At 40.3% G+C, this 14,522-nt stretch overlaps 1 pseudogene; it reads left to right on the forward strand.

Moving 5' to 3' along the window:
- The first annotated feature begins 12,828 nt into the window (after window positions 1-12,828).
- LOC114505996 lies at window positions 12,829-14,086 on the forward strand (annotated as a pseudogene).
- The last annotated feature ends 436 nt before the right edge of the window (window positions 14,087-14,522 follow it).

Consider the following 14,522-nt stretch of genomic DNA (forward strand, 5'->3'; position numbering starts at 1 on the left):
CACCTAGAGCCTCCAAGAGGACACAGCCCTGTCAGCCCCTTGCTTTTAGGCCATTGAGACCCCTTTCAGACTTTTCTGACTTCCAGAACTGTAAGAGGATAAACTGTGTGTTTGAAGCTACTAAGTTTATGGTGCTTTGTTACAGCAGCCATAGGACATTACTACCTATGTGACCCAAGGCTCCCTCTTTCTTCAGAGAAAAATCCTAAGAGGTAACATGGTGAAGAAGTAGGAGTTCAACAGGCCATTATTCAAATCCTGATTTTGTCACTTCCTGAGTGAACTTAAATAAGTTTTTTTTAAATCATCACCTGGGGATATATTTATTAATCTTAGAGAGAGAAAGAGGAACATTGATGTGAGGGAGAAACATCAATGGGTTGCCTCCCGTACATGCCAAGAATGGGAATCAAACCTGCAACCTTTTGGTATATGAAATGATGCTCTAACCACTGAGAACCCTGGTCAGAGCTTAAATAAGTTCCTTAACTTCAGTGACCCTAAATTATTTTATTAGGAAAAGGAGTTGTAATGGGAGTTAAATATGATAAGATGTGTAAGATTTCTAGAACAGTGCCTAGCTGATTACATTCAAGATAGATCTCCAAGAAATGTTACCCCCACTTTCCCCCAGACTACTGAAGATTTATTGCACAAAACCTTCAACTACCCTGTGTTAGAAGCTCCCAGAGCCCTGGGAAGATACCTGTCCTGGTTTCTCAGTGTGAGTCAAGGCGAAGTCTGACTTAGAGATTGTATCCAAACCCGAAAGCTAAGAAGAGCTGGGGTGAAGTTCAGCATTCCTTGTGAACTTCTGACCTTTCCTGTCTCTCCTTGTCTAGCTGGGACCCAGGGGCAGCACTCTCCTATCCCCGGCAGCGCTGTGCTGATTCATGAAGAGGGTGAAAGCCTGTGTGTTCACAGCTGGAGCATGACTACACTCATCAGCAGCTGCCTGGGTTTGAAGATTAAATATATCCTGGCTTGTGGGCTGGGTGACTCAGGCAGCACAAGCCACTGCCTGCTTACAGGCCCAGGCTTCTGGTAGATTCAGTGTGAGCAGATGAGGGGCCTGCAATTCTAGTCATGGGCTCAAATGGTCTGGAGAACATCATGAACCACTTTGTGAAGCTATTTTCATTAGAGAATATGGAGTAATCTCAGGAAGCCAATATTTTATTGGGAGAGAAATAAATGTGAGAGGTGGGGAACATCAGGTTCATCTTCCCTAATACCCGCCCAGGCACCCTGACATGGTCCCAGGCATGCTCCCCTCAGGGTGGCCTGTGTCTACCACCCTATCATCAAATATCTCCTCAGCTGCAGCTGACATCTGAAACTCCTGCTGGTATAAAGCCTTTCATTCAGCTTAGCTGATGGTCAATTGCCTGCTAGCTAGTGTGTCTGTTCCTTCTCTACACTGGGAATTCTTTTGGTGCAGAGACTGAGTCCATTTGAGTTTCCAGCATCTACAAAATACCTGGTACAAAGCTGATTCTCAATCAATGTTTGTTAAAGTGAATGGGTTTGAACAAATGCAGACACTGGGAGAAGTAGCATAGGAACCAAGATGAATTGCACAAAGGTGACATATAACTAACTGAGAGTGCAAAACTGGGGACACTCCAATGTCCTAAATTCATTAACCTATAAGATTGTGGATTAATGATTCATCCTTTCAGCAGCTTAATTTCCTTCTTATAAAATGAGGCCAAAGAACCTTTCTCTCATAACCTCAGCATTCCCATGAGCATCTAATGATAAGGAAGGACTTTGACATGTGAAAGTGATGGTAAAGTTATATTACTATTTTCTGGTTTTAAAGAAATAAGAATCCTAAGTGGGGACTTAGGATTCAGGGCTGTCCAAACTTTTGGCTTCTCTGTGCCACACTGGAAGAGGAAGAGTTTTTTGAGGCCACACATTAATACATTGCAACATGTGATCACAAAAAATATCTCATAATGTTTTAAGTAAATTTATGATTTTGTATTGGGCTGAATTCACAGCCATCTTGAGCCACATGTGGCCCATGAGTTGCAGGTTGGACATACCTGGTAACCAGTGCCTGGGACCAGGAGAGAGTGGAGAAATGGCTTTTAGGAACACTCAAGTCGACCGGGCATGAAATCATTTTAGGCCATTCAGTATTATAATTGCCAGTTACAAAAAATTCTAGTTTGTTTGTTTGTTTGTTTAAAGTATATTTTATTGATTATACTATTACAGTTGTCCCAGTTTTTCTCCCCTTAATTTCCCTCCACCCTGCACACCCCCTCTCACCAGCATTCCGCCTCTTAGTTCAAGTCCATGGGTTGTACATGTAAGTTCTTTGGCTTCTCCATTTCCTATACTATTCTTAACCTTCTCCTGTCTATTTTCTACCTACTATTTATGCTTCTTATTCCCTGTACCTTTTGTTCCATTCTCCCCTTGCCCCCTCCCTGCTGATTACCACCATGTAATCTCCATTTCTGTGAATCTGTTGCTATCCTAGTTGTTTGCTTAGTTTGTTTTTGTTTTTGTTTTGTTTTGTTTTTAGGTTCAGTTGTTGATAATTTTGAGTTTATTGTCATACTATTCATACTTTTGATCTTCTTTTTCTTAGATAAGTCCCTTTAACATTTCATGTAACAAGGGCTTGGTGATGATGAACTCCTTTAACTTGACCTTATCTGGGAAGCACTTTATCTGCCCTTCCATTCTAAATGACAGCTTTGCTAGATGGAGTAATCTTGGATGTAGGTCCTTGCCTTTCATGACCTGGAATACTTCTTTCCAGCCCTGTCTTGCCTGTAAGGTCTCTTTTGAGAAATCATCTGACAGTCTTATGGGTACTTCATTGTAGGTTACTGTCTCCTTTCTTCTTGCTGCTTTTAAGATTCTCTCCTTCTCTTTCATCTTGAGTAATGTAATTATGATGTGCCTTGGTGTGTGCTTCCTTGGGTCCAACTTGTTTGGGACTCTCTGAGCTTCCTGGACTTCCTGGAAGTCTATTTCCTTTGCCAGATTGGGGAAGTTCTCTTTCATTATGTTTTTAAATAAGTTTAGAATTTCTTGCTCCTCCTTTTCTCCTTCTGGCACCACTATGATTCAGATGTTGGAACATTTAAAGTTGTCCCAGTGGTTCCTAAGCCTCTCCTTATTTTTTTGAATTCGTGTTTCTTCATTCTGTTCTGGCTGAATATTTATTTCTTCCTTCTGCTCTAAACCGTTGATATGAGTCCCAGTTTCCTTCCTTTCACTGTTGATTACCTGTACATTTTCCTTTATTTTGCTTTTCATAGCCTTCACTTTTTTCTTTATTTTGTGACCATACTCAACATTTCTGTGAGCATCCTGGTTACCAGGGTTTTGAACTGTGCATCTGATAGGCTGGGTATCTCTTCATCACTTAGTTCTTTTTCTGGGCTTTTGATCTGTTCTCTCATTATGGCCATATTTCTTTGTCTTGGTACACCTGTTACATTGTGAGGGGTGGAGCCTTATGTATTCGTTGGGGCAGGGCAACCCAAGTTACTGTATTGTGGTGTTGTATGTAGGGGAGGGGTCAGAGAGGGGACAATGCTGCTTGCTCAGCTCTTTCCTGGCTTTCAATCACTTCCTCCACTACCCCAAATCAAATTGGGCCCTTCTGGTGCTGATTCCCAGGTGGGTGGGTTTGTGTACATTCTAGGACCACATGGGTCTCTCCAATGAACTCTCCTGTGAGGCTGGGAGTTTATCCCACTGTTGCAACTGCCACGGGTTTTTTCAGTCAGAGGTTTTCAGGTGTTATTTCCCTGCACTGGAACCCTAGGTTGTGCAGTCTGTCTCTCTCCCCATTTGTTCCTCTTGGTTTATCTGCACACAAATGTGGGATCACCTGGTCTTCCAGCTGCCACCTTGATGTGCGTCCTCTCCACTCTGGCTTCCTGTCTCTGCTCTCCTACCAGTCTGGATGAATGTTTCTTCTTTAGCTCCTTGGTTGTTGGACTTCCATACAGTTAAATTTTCTGGCAGTTCTGATTGTTTTTTGTTTTGTTGTCCTTCTTTTGGTTGTGCGAGGATTCAAAGTGTATCTACCTATGCTTCCATCATGGCTGGAAGTCTAGATTTTTTAAAAATTTTCATTTACTGCCCTGGCTGGCGTAGCTCAGTGGATTGAGTGTGGGCTGGGAACCAAAGTGTCCCAGGTTCGATTCCCAGCCAGGGTACATTCCTGGATTGCAGGCCATAACCCCCAGCAACCGTACATTGATGTTTCTCTCTCTCTTTCTCTCTCTCTCTCCCTCCCTTCCCTCTCTAAAAGTAAATAAATAAAATCTTTTAAAAAAATTGTCGTTTACTCTACAGAATATGAAGTAATCCATGGCTCCTATCTAAATAGGCAATTCCACTGATAGCTCTTAGGCTTCCTATAAACAGGAATAAATGCTATTCATTCAATACATGTGCTTTAGTAATAAACCCTATAAGCAACAGAGCCACTCTTTATTGTTGGAGAGTGTTGACTGACTGAAGTAACCTATTCTTGTTTAGTCCTTTATGATTTACTAAATGTTTTAAAGTACATTAACATTTTCTGGAAAAAGAAAAGAACAAAGTTTTCACAACATCTCATCACTTAGTAGTTCAGAGTTATTCAAGGAATTCTATAACAAAGCAATGGAGAGTGGTTAAAAACTTGGGGTCAGATACACCTGTTTTAATCTAGGGGGTTTTGCCATATGCTAACTGTGTGACCTTGTATAAGTAAGTAACTTATCTCAGCTTCAGTTTCCTGTTCTGCAAAATCAAGGCTTAACTATTACTCAAGTATTTTCTAGGTAACGAAGTGTAGCTCCCCATTCAGATTTCAATAAAGGGAAAGATCTTGACTTTGGGATGAGCACCAAGGACTTTCCTAAGCAATTCTGACATTCAGATTAGAGGATGGGAGGCATGTGAAATTCTTAACATAGTGACGGTCACATATTTAGCATTCAATAAACATTCAGTATTAGATTTGTAAAGTGTTTTCACATATTTCATTTGGTCTTCCCAATAATATTATAAAGCTTCACTTTACAAAGAAAGGAAGTAGTGCTCAGGGAGCTTATGATTTGTCCCACTTACATAGTAGCCAGATCTTATACCCTGCTCATCTACTCCCTTAGAGGTGACCACTGCCTGTCCCAGTCAGGAAAACCCCACCAGCTGTGGTTATTAAGAAAATGTGAGTGTCCCAGGTTCGATTCCCAGCCAGGGTACATTCCTGGGTTGAAGGCTATAACCCCCAGCAACCACACATTGATGTTTCTCTCTCTCTCTCTCTCTCTCTCTCTATCTCCCTCCCCTCTCTAATAAATAAATAAATAAATAAATAAATAAAATCTAATACAAAAATAAAAAGCTAGTCTTTAAAAAAATCTAAAAAAAAAAAAAAAAGAAAATGTGGAATGGGGTTGGGCCAGGGGAGTGGGGAAAAGGGATTCAGCACTACAAATTACCTACTAAAGAATGGAAATGGAGTCTTTTGTCATATGATGAGTAAGTGGCAAAGGCTCTAGGTTTTGTTTTGTTTTTCCTTCAGCTTCAGTGAGCAAATCTGTGACCTGAAAGTATTGCCAAGACCTTCATAAATTCCTAGTAACCCTTGTATCTGTTCATTCATCACACACGTAAGTGTTAGAATTAGAAATGAGAAAAACAAGTCCTGTTGGTTAGCTGATGTTTCGAGTAGCAGTTAAGTACATTTATTTTCCATTTTATTATAGACGGTACATCAGCAAGACTTTGAAAAATGGTACAAGACCTATAAGATAGCTGACAAGAGAAGTGATTTTCTTTTCCAGACAATCTCTATTATCATCTGAAAGCCATTGAGCTTCATTTTTCTTTCTTTTTTTTACTGTGTGCAATTCTATCATGGTTCGGAACCCAGCTTTTGGGGTGTTTTTCTACAGCAATGACATGGCACATTATATTTGTTGGTTTGGGAGGAGTTTTAAGGGTCATGTTAATATACTGATATACGCATATATATGGGGTAACTTAATTCAGGTGTGTGAGACCTCATAGTACAATGAGAAAACAGGCAAAGGAGGCTTCCACAAGGGACGGTGGAAAGGGTCTCCCCTGGAACACAGTTCAGGGTCTCTTGGAAAGACAGGTACATACTCCACCCACATAGAGCAATAACATCAGGTTACAAAAGACTATGAGTCCTGACTACAATATAGTATTGAACATGTGAGGTTAAGAGAAAGAATGAGGAAAAGCAAGTTGTAGAATTTACTCACATTCCCTAGAAAGGAAGATATGAGATAATCTTTTAAATCAAGAAAAGCCATAGAAGATGGTCAGGTAAGACCTATTGTTAGAGAGAAAAGAATGTAGGCGTAGGTTTTTTTACTCACTTACCCACTCATATCATTCATTCATCCACTTACCAGAACAAATTATTTGAACACCTGCTGTATACTCAGTGTATCCCCAGGGGCTTAGTTTGGGGAGGAAATGACAATACTGTCCCCATCTATGTGGGAGGCATCTAGTTGGGGAGGCATAACAGACCCACTCAGTGATTGGGGAGCATGTAGATAGCTCTATAAATTCAGAAGAACCTGAAAGTCACCTGTGTTGAGGAGCCATAACAAGAAAGGGAAGGGTGACAGTCAGGGGAAGGTAAGTGTCAAATACTCTTATAATTTGCCTAAGATGTCTGTGTGTGGAATTCACATAAACTAAAACCTCAGTAAAACACCTTGCTTTCAATAGCTCTAGGAAAGGGGTCTCCTGTTAGCATCTTTCAGTGATGCCTTGATGAGGGAGTTGCTTAGGTTTTACCCTTGCCTAGTCTCAGTGGGGTGTAGACAGTTGTGGCAAACCTGGTTTCACCAAATGAGAAATTCTCATTCATTGCTAAAAGTCCTGCTATGATTTAGTAAATGTAACTAATGCTAGCAGGTGGCCAGAAGTCTTTAGGATGCCTGGACTGTGGAACTAGGGGCTCAGAACTCTGAGAGCCATCGGTAGCTCCTTGTGTTTGACTTCAGCAGCAGAGGTGGTTACATATGATTCATTTGTGAGGCCCTTTGTCAACATTAGATTATGGTGTTGAGGATAAAAGTCAATAAGCCTGGAACTGTGCATTGTTCACTTCAATAAACACCTAATGAATTGAACTGAGGCTGAATAGAAGAACTTTCAGGTGAATTTTCCTCTCCAAATGACTTTCTGTGCCTCGTAACTCAATGCTTGATTTGACATCATGCCAAGGATTAACTGTTAGCCATATATTTTCTAGATAAATGACAGTAGGTCCCCCTTTGGATCTGAAAGAGGGAAAAGGATCTCAAATTTGGGATGAGGCCCTGAGGACCTACTTAAGTAGTGCTGACAAGTCTCTGGATGAGTTAAGAATATTCTTAATATTTGGAACTGAGCGGTACATCTCCACAAGTGTTCGTGCATACTACCCAATCTTATGAGACCATTTGGTAACAATATGTTTGGTTATGTTTTTAAGGTGTCTTCTGGGTGGCCAGAATATTATCCATCAACTATAGGCTGAGACTGGGTGATAAAAACTCCATAGCTTTCATATAAAATCAGAAATCAAAGTTAAAATAAGATATATTTCCTCTAGTCCTATTCCCTCCCCTTCTCCCCCAGTTATATGTTTTCATTGCTCTCATGGTCATTAGACCAATTTACATCTTGTCTTAAAGGCCAGTGAGATTTGAAGGTCTATGCCTATCATATGTTTTATTTTGGAATGAGTGGTTCTAGGGAGTTATGTTAGCTTTGGATCTTCTTATAGATAAGGCCACTTTCTCCAGATCTGGAATACTCTTTTTAAGATTTGAGGGAAGAAGGGAACAACGCCGATGTGAAGATTACCCTGCTCCCTTCCCCACCCACCTTCGCATCCCAACCTAATGACTCAATGATTTGCAAGTGACCTGTGAAGAGAACTGCTGTGTCAGAGGTTTTAAAGTATATGTAAGGATATTTTGCAAGAGTAGTACAACAGAAACAAGTTCAAAAGGACAGAGAAAATCTGTGGCAAACAAAATTTCACTGAAATTTACTGGATTCCTTGGATATGTCTTTGATTTATGCACTGATTTCTCAATACTTCAAAACTATTTCAACTGATGTTTAAAGCAATGAAAACTTTTCTTTGTAATAAAAAATAAGTTATTCTACTTTTTTAGAGAAAGTGAAAAATGACTATTGCTAAATTTGGTTTTTAAGCTGAGTGCTTTTTTATTTTTAAATTTAAAATTTTTTAATTTTAAATACTTTTTAATTTATCGATTACAGTTGACATACACTATTATATTAGTTTCAGGTGTATACCCCAGTGATTAGACATTACATAATTTACTAAGTAATCATCGTGATGAATCTTGCACCCATCTGACACTATGCATAGTTATTGGAATATTACTGAGTATATTCCCTATGCAGTATTTTACATCCCCATGACTATTCTGTAACAACCAACTTGTACTTCTTAATCCCTTTACCTTTTTCACTCATCCCCTCAACCCCTATCCTATCTGGCAACCATCAAAATATTCTCTTTAGAGTGATTTAAAAAAATTAGGGGTATGGTTATAAAAAGCTCTCTTCCATCCTCTGTCTCTCTCTTCTTTTTACCCCCAACCCTTCATTTTAACTGCAAATAAAAAACACACCTTGTGATTTAGCCAAAGGAAGTTAAGGATGAGTCTTTGGGGAGAGGAAGCAGTGCAACTGCTAATCTTCTGTTATAGGAGTTGGGCTCACAGCCAATTTTGTTGCTTATAGTAGATGATCAGAACTTGAATGGTTAAAAAAAAAGGATCTTCCTAATCTTCCGCCCTGGTGTCTGCAGGCCAGCTTGCAATGTTTTCCAGCATCCTTCTAAATACATAAAGTGACTGGGGGTAAAAGTCAGATTATTAGACATGAAATGTCTCTCTCCTCCTTTACTTCCCCTTCAGTAAATGTGTCTGTGTAGTTAATCATCACTGGTGATAAGCCACTCAAAATTATACCTTTATGTTAGTTTTTCAGGATAGTTCTCTCTGCTTGGTCTCTGCCTCAATTTTCCTGTCTGTTAATAGGAACAATAAGAGACAAACTGAAGGGATCATTAGGAATACAATATAATGATGATTTGTAGTATAGCATTGAAGTAGAGATGTGGTTTAAGTGGTGGAAAAGGTGCTTCCCATTTTCTACTTGATTCTAGGCTTTGTTATTGGTTTGAGGGCCCAGAATTCCCTTTTTCATCAGACCTCCATTTCTTTGAGTTCAATAATTTAGCTTAGTGATGATAGTGAAGTATATATTATTTTATTTTTGAAAAATCCTAAGATAAAAGGAATAATTTAAAAATATGATCAATTGGGAACACTAGGAGAAGGCATGGCATCTATTTTATTTACCAGTAACCATCTGTGAGTCTTTCAGCAGATCCCTCAATGGCTAAGTTGGTATTCTCAAACAAGACATGATAAAGTTGTAGAAAATGACCTATAAGATCCCTGAAAGTTTCAACTGAATTGACATTATTCTTCCTTCCAGCCCTTGTTTCACCACAGCTTCACTCTTTCGATTTATTCAGCAGACATCAACTAAATGTCGACTTTGTGCCAGTCCTATTCTAGTAGGTGAAAATTCAGCACTGAACAAAACTAACAAAATTACTCTTATGGAGCTTACAGTCTAGTGTGGGTAGACAGGCAATGAACATATAAAGAAATAGATGCATATGTCATTGGTAAGAGATGTCAGGAAAAACAGAGGACTATATGTGAATAGACTGGTAGTGGTTGGGACGTGGTGGAGCTCTCCTACACAAAGTGGTGAGGAAGTTCTGTTTTGTAAGGTCACATTTCGACAGGTTCTTAAGAGAGTGAGGGGTCAGGGCCAGTAGAAGACCGAGGGAAGAACCATCCAAGTAGAAGGAACAGCAAGTGCAAAATCCCTAAGGTGGGAATATGCTATAGTTGTTCAAGGATTAGCAAAGATGTCAGTATCTGGATCAAAGTGAGCAAGAAGAAGAATGATAGAAGATGAGTGTGGAGAAGCATGATGGGTCAGGACAATGGTAGTCACAGGAAGACCTCTGAGTGAGATGAGAAGCCACTGGAGGATTTTGAGTAGAGTGATGATACAGTTTGATACACTTTTGCAGAGCATCACTTGATTTGTCTGTTGAGAAATGGCTGGAGGAAAGTAAGGGCAAAAGCAGTGAGATTAGTTAGGGAGCTACTGACAATCAGGTCAGAGATGACAGTGACTTGCGTCAGGGTGGTAATGATGAAGGTGGTAAGGAGTGGTTGGATCCTGGATGTATTTGAAAGTAGGGACAACAGGATCTACTGATGGATTGAAATGCAGTGTGAGATAAGGAGAGGTGTCAAGGATGACTCCAATGCTTTTGTGTTGGGCAACTGAAAGATTAGGACCACTATTTTTTGAGATGTAGAGGACTGCAGAAGGGTCAAATTTGGGTGAAAAGCAATTAAGACTTTGATTTTAGGCATGTTAAGTTTGAGATGACTAATAAACATTCAAGTGGAGATGTCAAGATGGTAATCAGATATTAGAATCTAAAGTTCAGGAGAAAAATTCAGGTTAGATATAAATATGAATCGCCATTGTATGGATATTATTTAAAGCTGGATGAGTTCACACAGGGCCCAGGCCATCTGTTCTTAACCTTGGCTGCACAATAGAATTACTGTGAGAGCTTTAAACACCTGGGGATCATAGACTAACTAGATCGTAGCTTGGGGGGTCAGCCCCAGGCACTTGGGAGTTTTAAAAGCTGTCCAAGTCATTCTCACATAAACAGGGTTGAAAATCACTGACCTACAGAGTGAGCATAGATGGAAAAAGGAAGAGTCCTATTTCTTACTCCCCTACAGAGTTTAGAGAACAGGAAATTGGAAGGAACCAGCAAAGGAGAACAAGTAGGAGCTGACAGTAAGGTAAGGAGAGTGTTATGTCCTAAAAATAAAATAAAAAAAAAAAACTGTTCAAGAGGGAGAGAGTGACAAACTATAAAATGCTGCTCTTGGTTCACCATAGCATCACTGTTTGAGTAATGGCAATTCAGTTGGAACTTTCAGGGACCTTAGAGGTCATATACTACAAATGTAGTAATTTACTACATTTACATTTATTATCAAGTCATATGTAGGAAAACCAACTTAGAGCCATTGAGGGACCTATTGAAAGACTCACAGCTGGTTACTGGTAGAGATTAAGATAAGGAATGAGAAGGGGTCACTGGATAAGGTAACATGGAGGTCACTGGTGACCTCAACAGGAGCATTTTGCTGTGGTAGCAGTGAAACCGGATTCTGTTGTTTTTAGAGAGAATGAGAGGAGTGGAACCAGATATAGTCTATAGGAGTACAAAGAAATGTGGTTAAAGCTGGAGGGGGACAGAAGGGTCAGGGGAGAGTTTTTTAAGATGACAGAAATGTGACAACATGTTTGAAGGTGATGGGAAGAGAGAGAAAAATTGATGATGTAGAAGGGGAAATTTTAAAAGTGAAGTCCTTAAGAAGTCCTGAGGGGATAGGACCCAGGGCACAAGTGAAGGGGTTGGTCTGACATCATTTCATCCTTTGTAGCAGCATGAAGGCAGCGTACATGTGTACAAATGTAGATAAACTGGTGGATTTTGTAGTGGGAATGTGTAGAAGGTAATTGTATTCTGTATTGGAACTTTTGTACTTGGAGGTTTGGAACATACTAGATTAATAAGTTACATAAGTCTTGAGAATATAGATGTTTGTAACCTTTGGAGAGACACAAATAGCATGTCAGAAAAACAAAGTAAAAAGGTGCTATGTTAATATAACTGACTATCATGTAGATATTTTTAGTATATTGTTAAATGATAAAAGCACACTTCTCAAAGGTGTGAATAGTATGCTCCAAATTAAGGAAACAATTTCTAGTTACTTGTAGAAAACACAACAAATTTTATCAGTTCCATCTGGCTGGTGAGACTATAGATGGCTTTTATTTTCTTCTTTGTATTTTTCAACACATTATTAACTTTACATAATAACTAATGTTTTTAGAAAAACAAATTATACAAAATAGAATGTATTGAAGACTAAAATACAAAAAAAATAGAACTTTTTTCTTTTTTAGTTCAGAGTTTTTGTTCACAACAGAGGTATAAATATATAAAATCTGGCACAGGTTAAAATTTACAATGAAGTCACACTTTGGAGGAAATATGCTCATAGGTTCTTGTTTGGCTTATTCATGGAAAATATTTGATGATTAAACTGCTACCCAGCTAAGTTATCTTGCATCTCAAAAAGGAATTGTAACCAAATCTACCATATGTGAAACTCTTGAACTGCAATTTGGGATTTGATTTTTAAAATATTTTTTTGCTGATATAAAATATTCAGTGTACTTGTTACCTTTGTCACCCCAGCATGTGTTTCTACTTCTGTCTACTTCTATGGTTTTGAGATCTTTCTGAGATTCTCTTTCATATCCTCATTTTAGCTCAGAGTGTGGCACTACTTCAGGACTAAATTAGGTGACCACAGTAGGAGAATGCACTTCTCAATTTAATTTGTTGGCAAAATGGAGCTAACATGGAATTGATCTCCCAAGGCCATGTCATCTCAACGTCACAAAAATCATGGCTAGCTGGTTGTTGGATGTCACTACCTTTTGGTGTCCTGATGCTTGCAAGCAACAAACAATTCTTTTTTCCCGGATATGGTCTAATAATAATTGATTCTACAATAGAATCCAAATAAAATACAAGAATGTGCCAGAGACTTCAACCTGAGTCTTGGCTTCTCACCTTCCACCCTGAACAACATGAATTTCAGTATACACTCCAGCTTCTCCACAAACTGCCAGACACTGGGCTACATGCAGCCACCCGGCCACTGGGTCTGGCCAGCTAGCAGTATGGCCGACATCTATGTAGGTACGGGGACTTGGGCTCCTGGATCTCAGTGTCCCACTCCACTAGTGTGTGGGGCAGCTGGATATCCAGGGGCCTGGCTACAGGGATGGCCAAAAGTCTGGCAAGCACAGGATCATCTAGAGTGAGAAGGAGACTATGCAATGCCTGAATGACCACCTGACCTCCTCCCTGGAGAGGGTGAGGAGCCTAGGGGTTGATAATCAGAGACTGGTGAGCAAAATCTGGAAACACCTAGAGAAGAAGGGACCTGAGGTCAGAGACAAAGGGCATTATTTCAAGACCACTGAGGACCTGAGGGTTCAGATCTTTGCAAATTCTGTGGACAATGCCCTCCTCATTCTGCAGATTGACAATGCCCATCTTTCTGCTGATGACTTCAGAGTCAACTATGAGACAGAGCTGGCCATGTACCAGTCTGTGGAGAATGACATTAATGGGCTCCAAAAAGTCATTGATGACACCAATATCACTTGACTGCAGCTGGGACAAAGATCAAGGCTCTCAAGGAGGAGCTGCTCTTCATGAAGAAGGACCATGAAGAGGAAGTAAATGGTCTGCAAAACCGGATTGCCACCTCTTGGTTGACTGCGGAGTTGGATGCCCCCAAATATCAGGACCTCAGCAAAATCATGGCAGACATCTGGGCTCAGGATGATGAGCTGGCTTGGAAGAGCTGAGGAAAACTAGACAAGTACTGGTCCCATCCAACTGTGGAGAGCACCACAGTGGTCACCTTGCAGGCCGCTAAGATAGGTGCTGCTGAGATGACACTTACAGAGCTGGGATGTATGGTCCGGTCCTTGGAGATCAACCTGGACTCAGTGAATAATCTGAAGGCTAGTTTGGAGAACAACCTGAGGGAGGGGGAGATAAGCCGTGCCAGGCAGGTGGAACAGCTCAATGGATCCTGCTGCACCTGGAGTCAGAGCTGGCCCAGCCATAGGCAGAGGGGCAGCAATAGGCCCAGAAGTATGAGGCCCTCTGAACATCAAGGTCAAGCTGGAGGCTGAGATTGCCATTTACTGCAGCCTACTGGAAGAAGGGGAAGACTTCAATCTTGTTGGTGCCCTGGACAAAAGCCACTCCTGGCAAACCATCCAAAAGACCACTACATGTAGTTCTGTGGACAGCAACGTAGTGTTTTAGGTCAATTATACCAAAGTTTTGAGGATTAAAGGCAGCAGATGTGGGCATCCCTTGGTGGGGAAGGAGGCCAAAAGAAGTTCAGAGTTCATTGAACATTAAAAAAAAGAGCCATAGAGATGAGAAGGCTTGGAGGATTGTGTAGACAGAGAGGTCTTTGAAGAACCAAGATGAAAATAACTAATTAGGGATAGAACATGAGTGTTTGGCTGGCCCAGGATAGAGAGGAAAAAAAATAATGGTGACCTCCAAGAAAATGAATTACGGTTCCCTGCCCTTCCATAGAATCAGAAAGGGCTATTGATGTGGTATCACAAAATGAAAAGTTTCAAGTAAACACTCAATAGTTGGTGCCATAAATCTTTCAAAGATGGCACCTGTAGTAAATCACAGACAGAAGGTCCAGAGACTGATTGTTGTCACCAGAGAGACAGAATTT

The sequence above is a fragment of the Phyllostomus discolor genome, chromosome 9, assembly GCF_004126475.2.
Source record: "Phyllostomus discolor isolate MPI-MPIP mPhyDis1 chromosome 9, mPhyDis1.pri.v3, whole genome shotgun sequence".
In the NCBI taxonomy this organism is placed as follows: Eukaryota; Metazoa; Chordata; class Mammalia; order Chiroptera; family Phyllostomidae; genus Phyllostomus; species Phyllostomus discolor.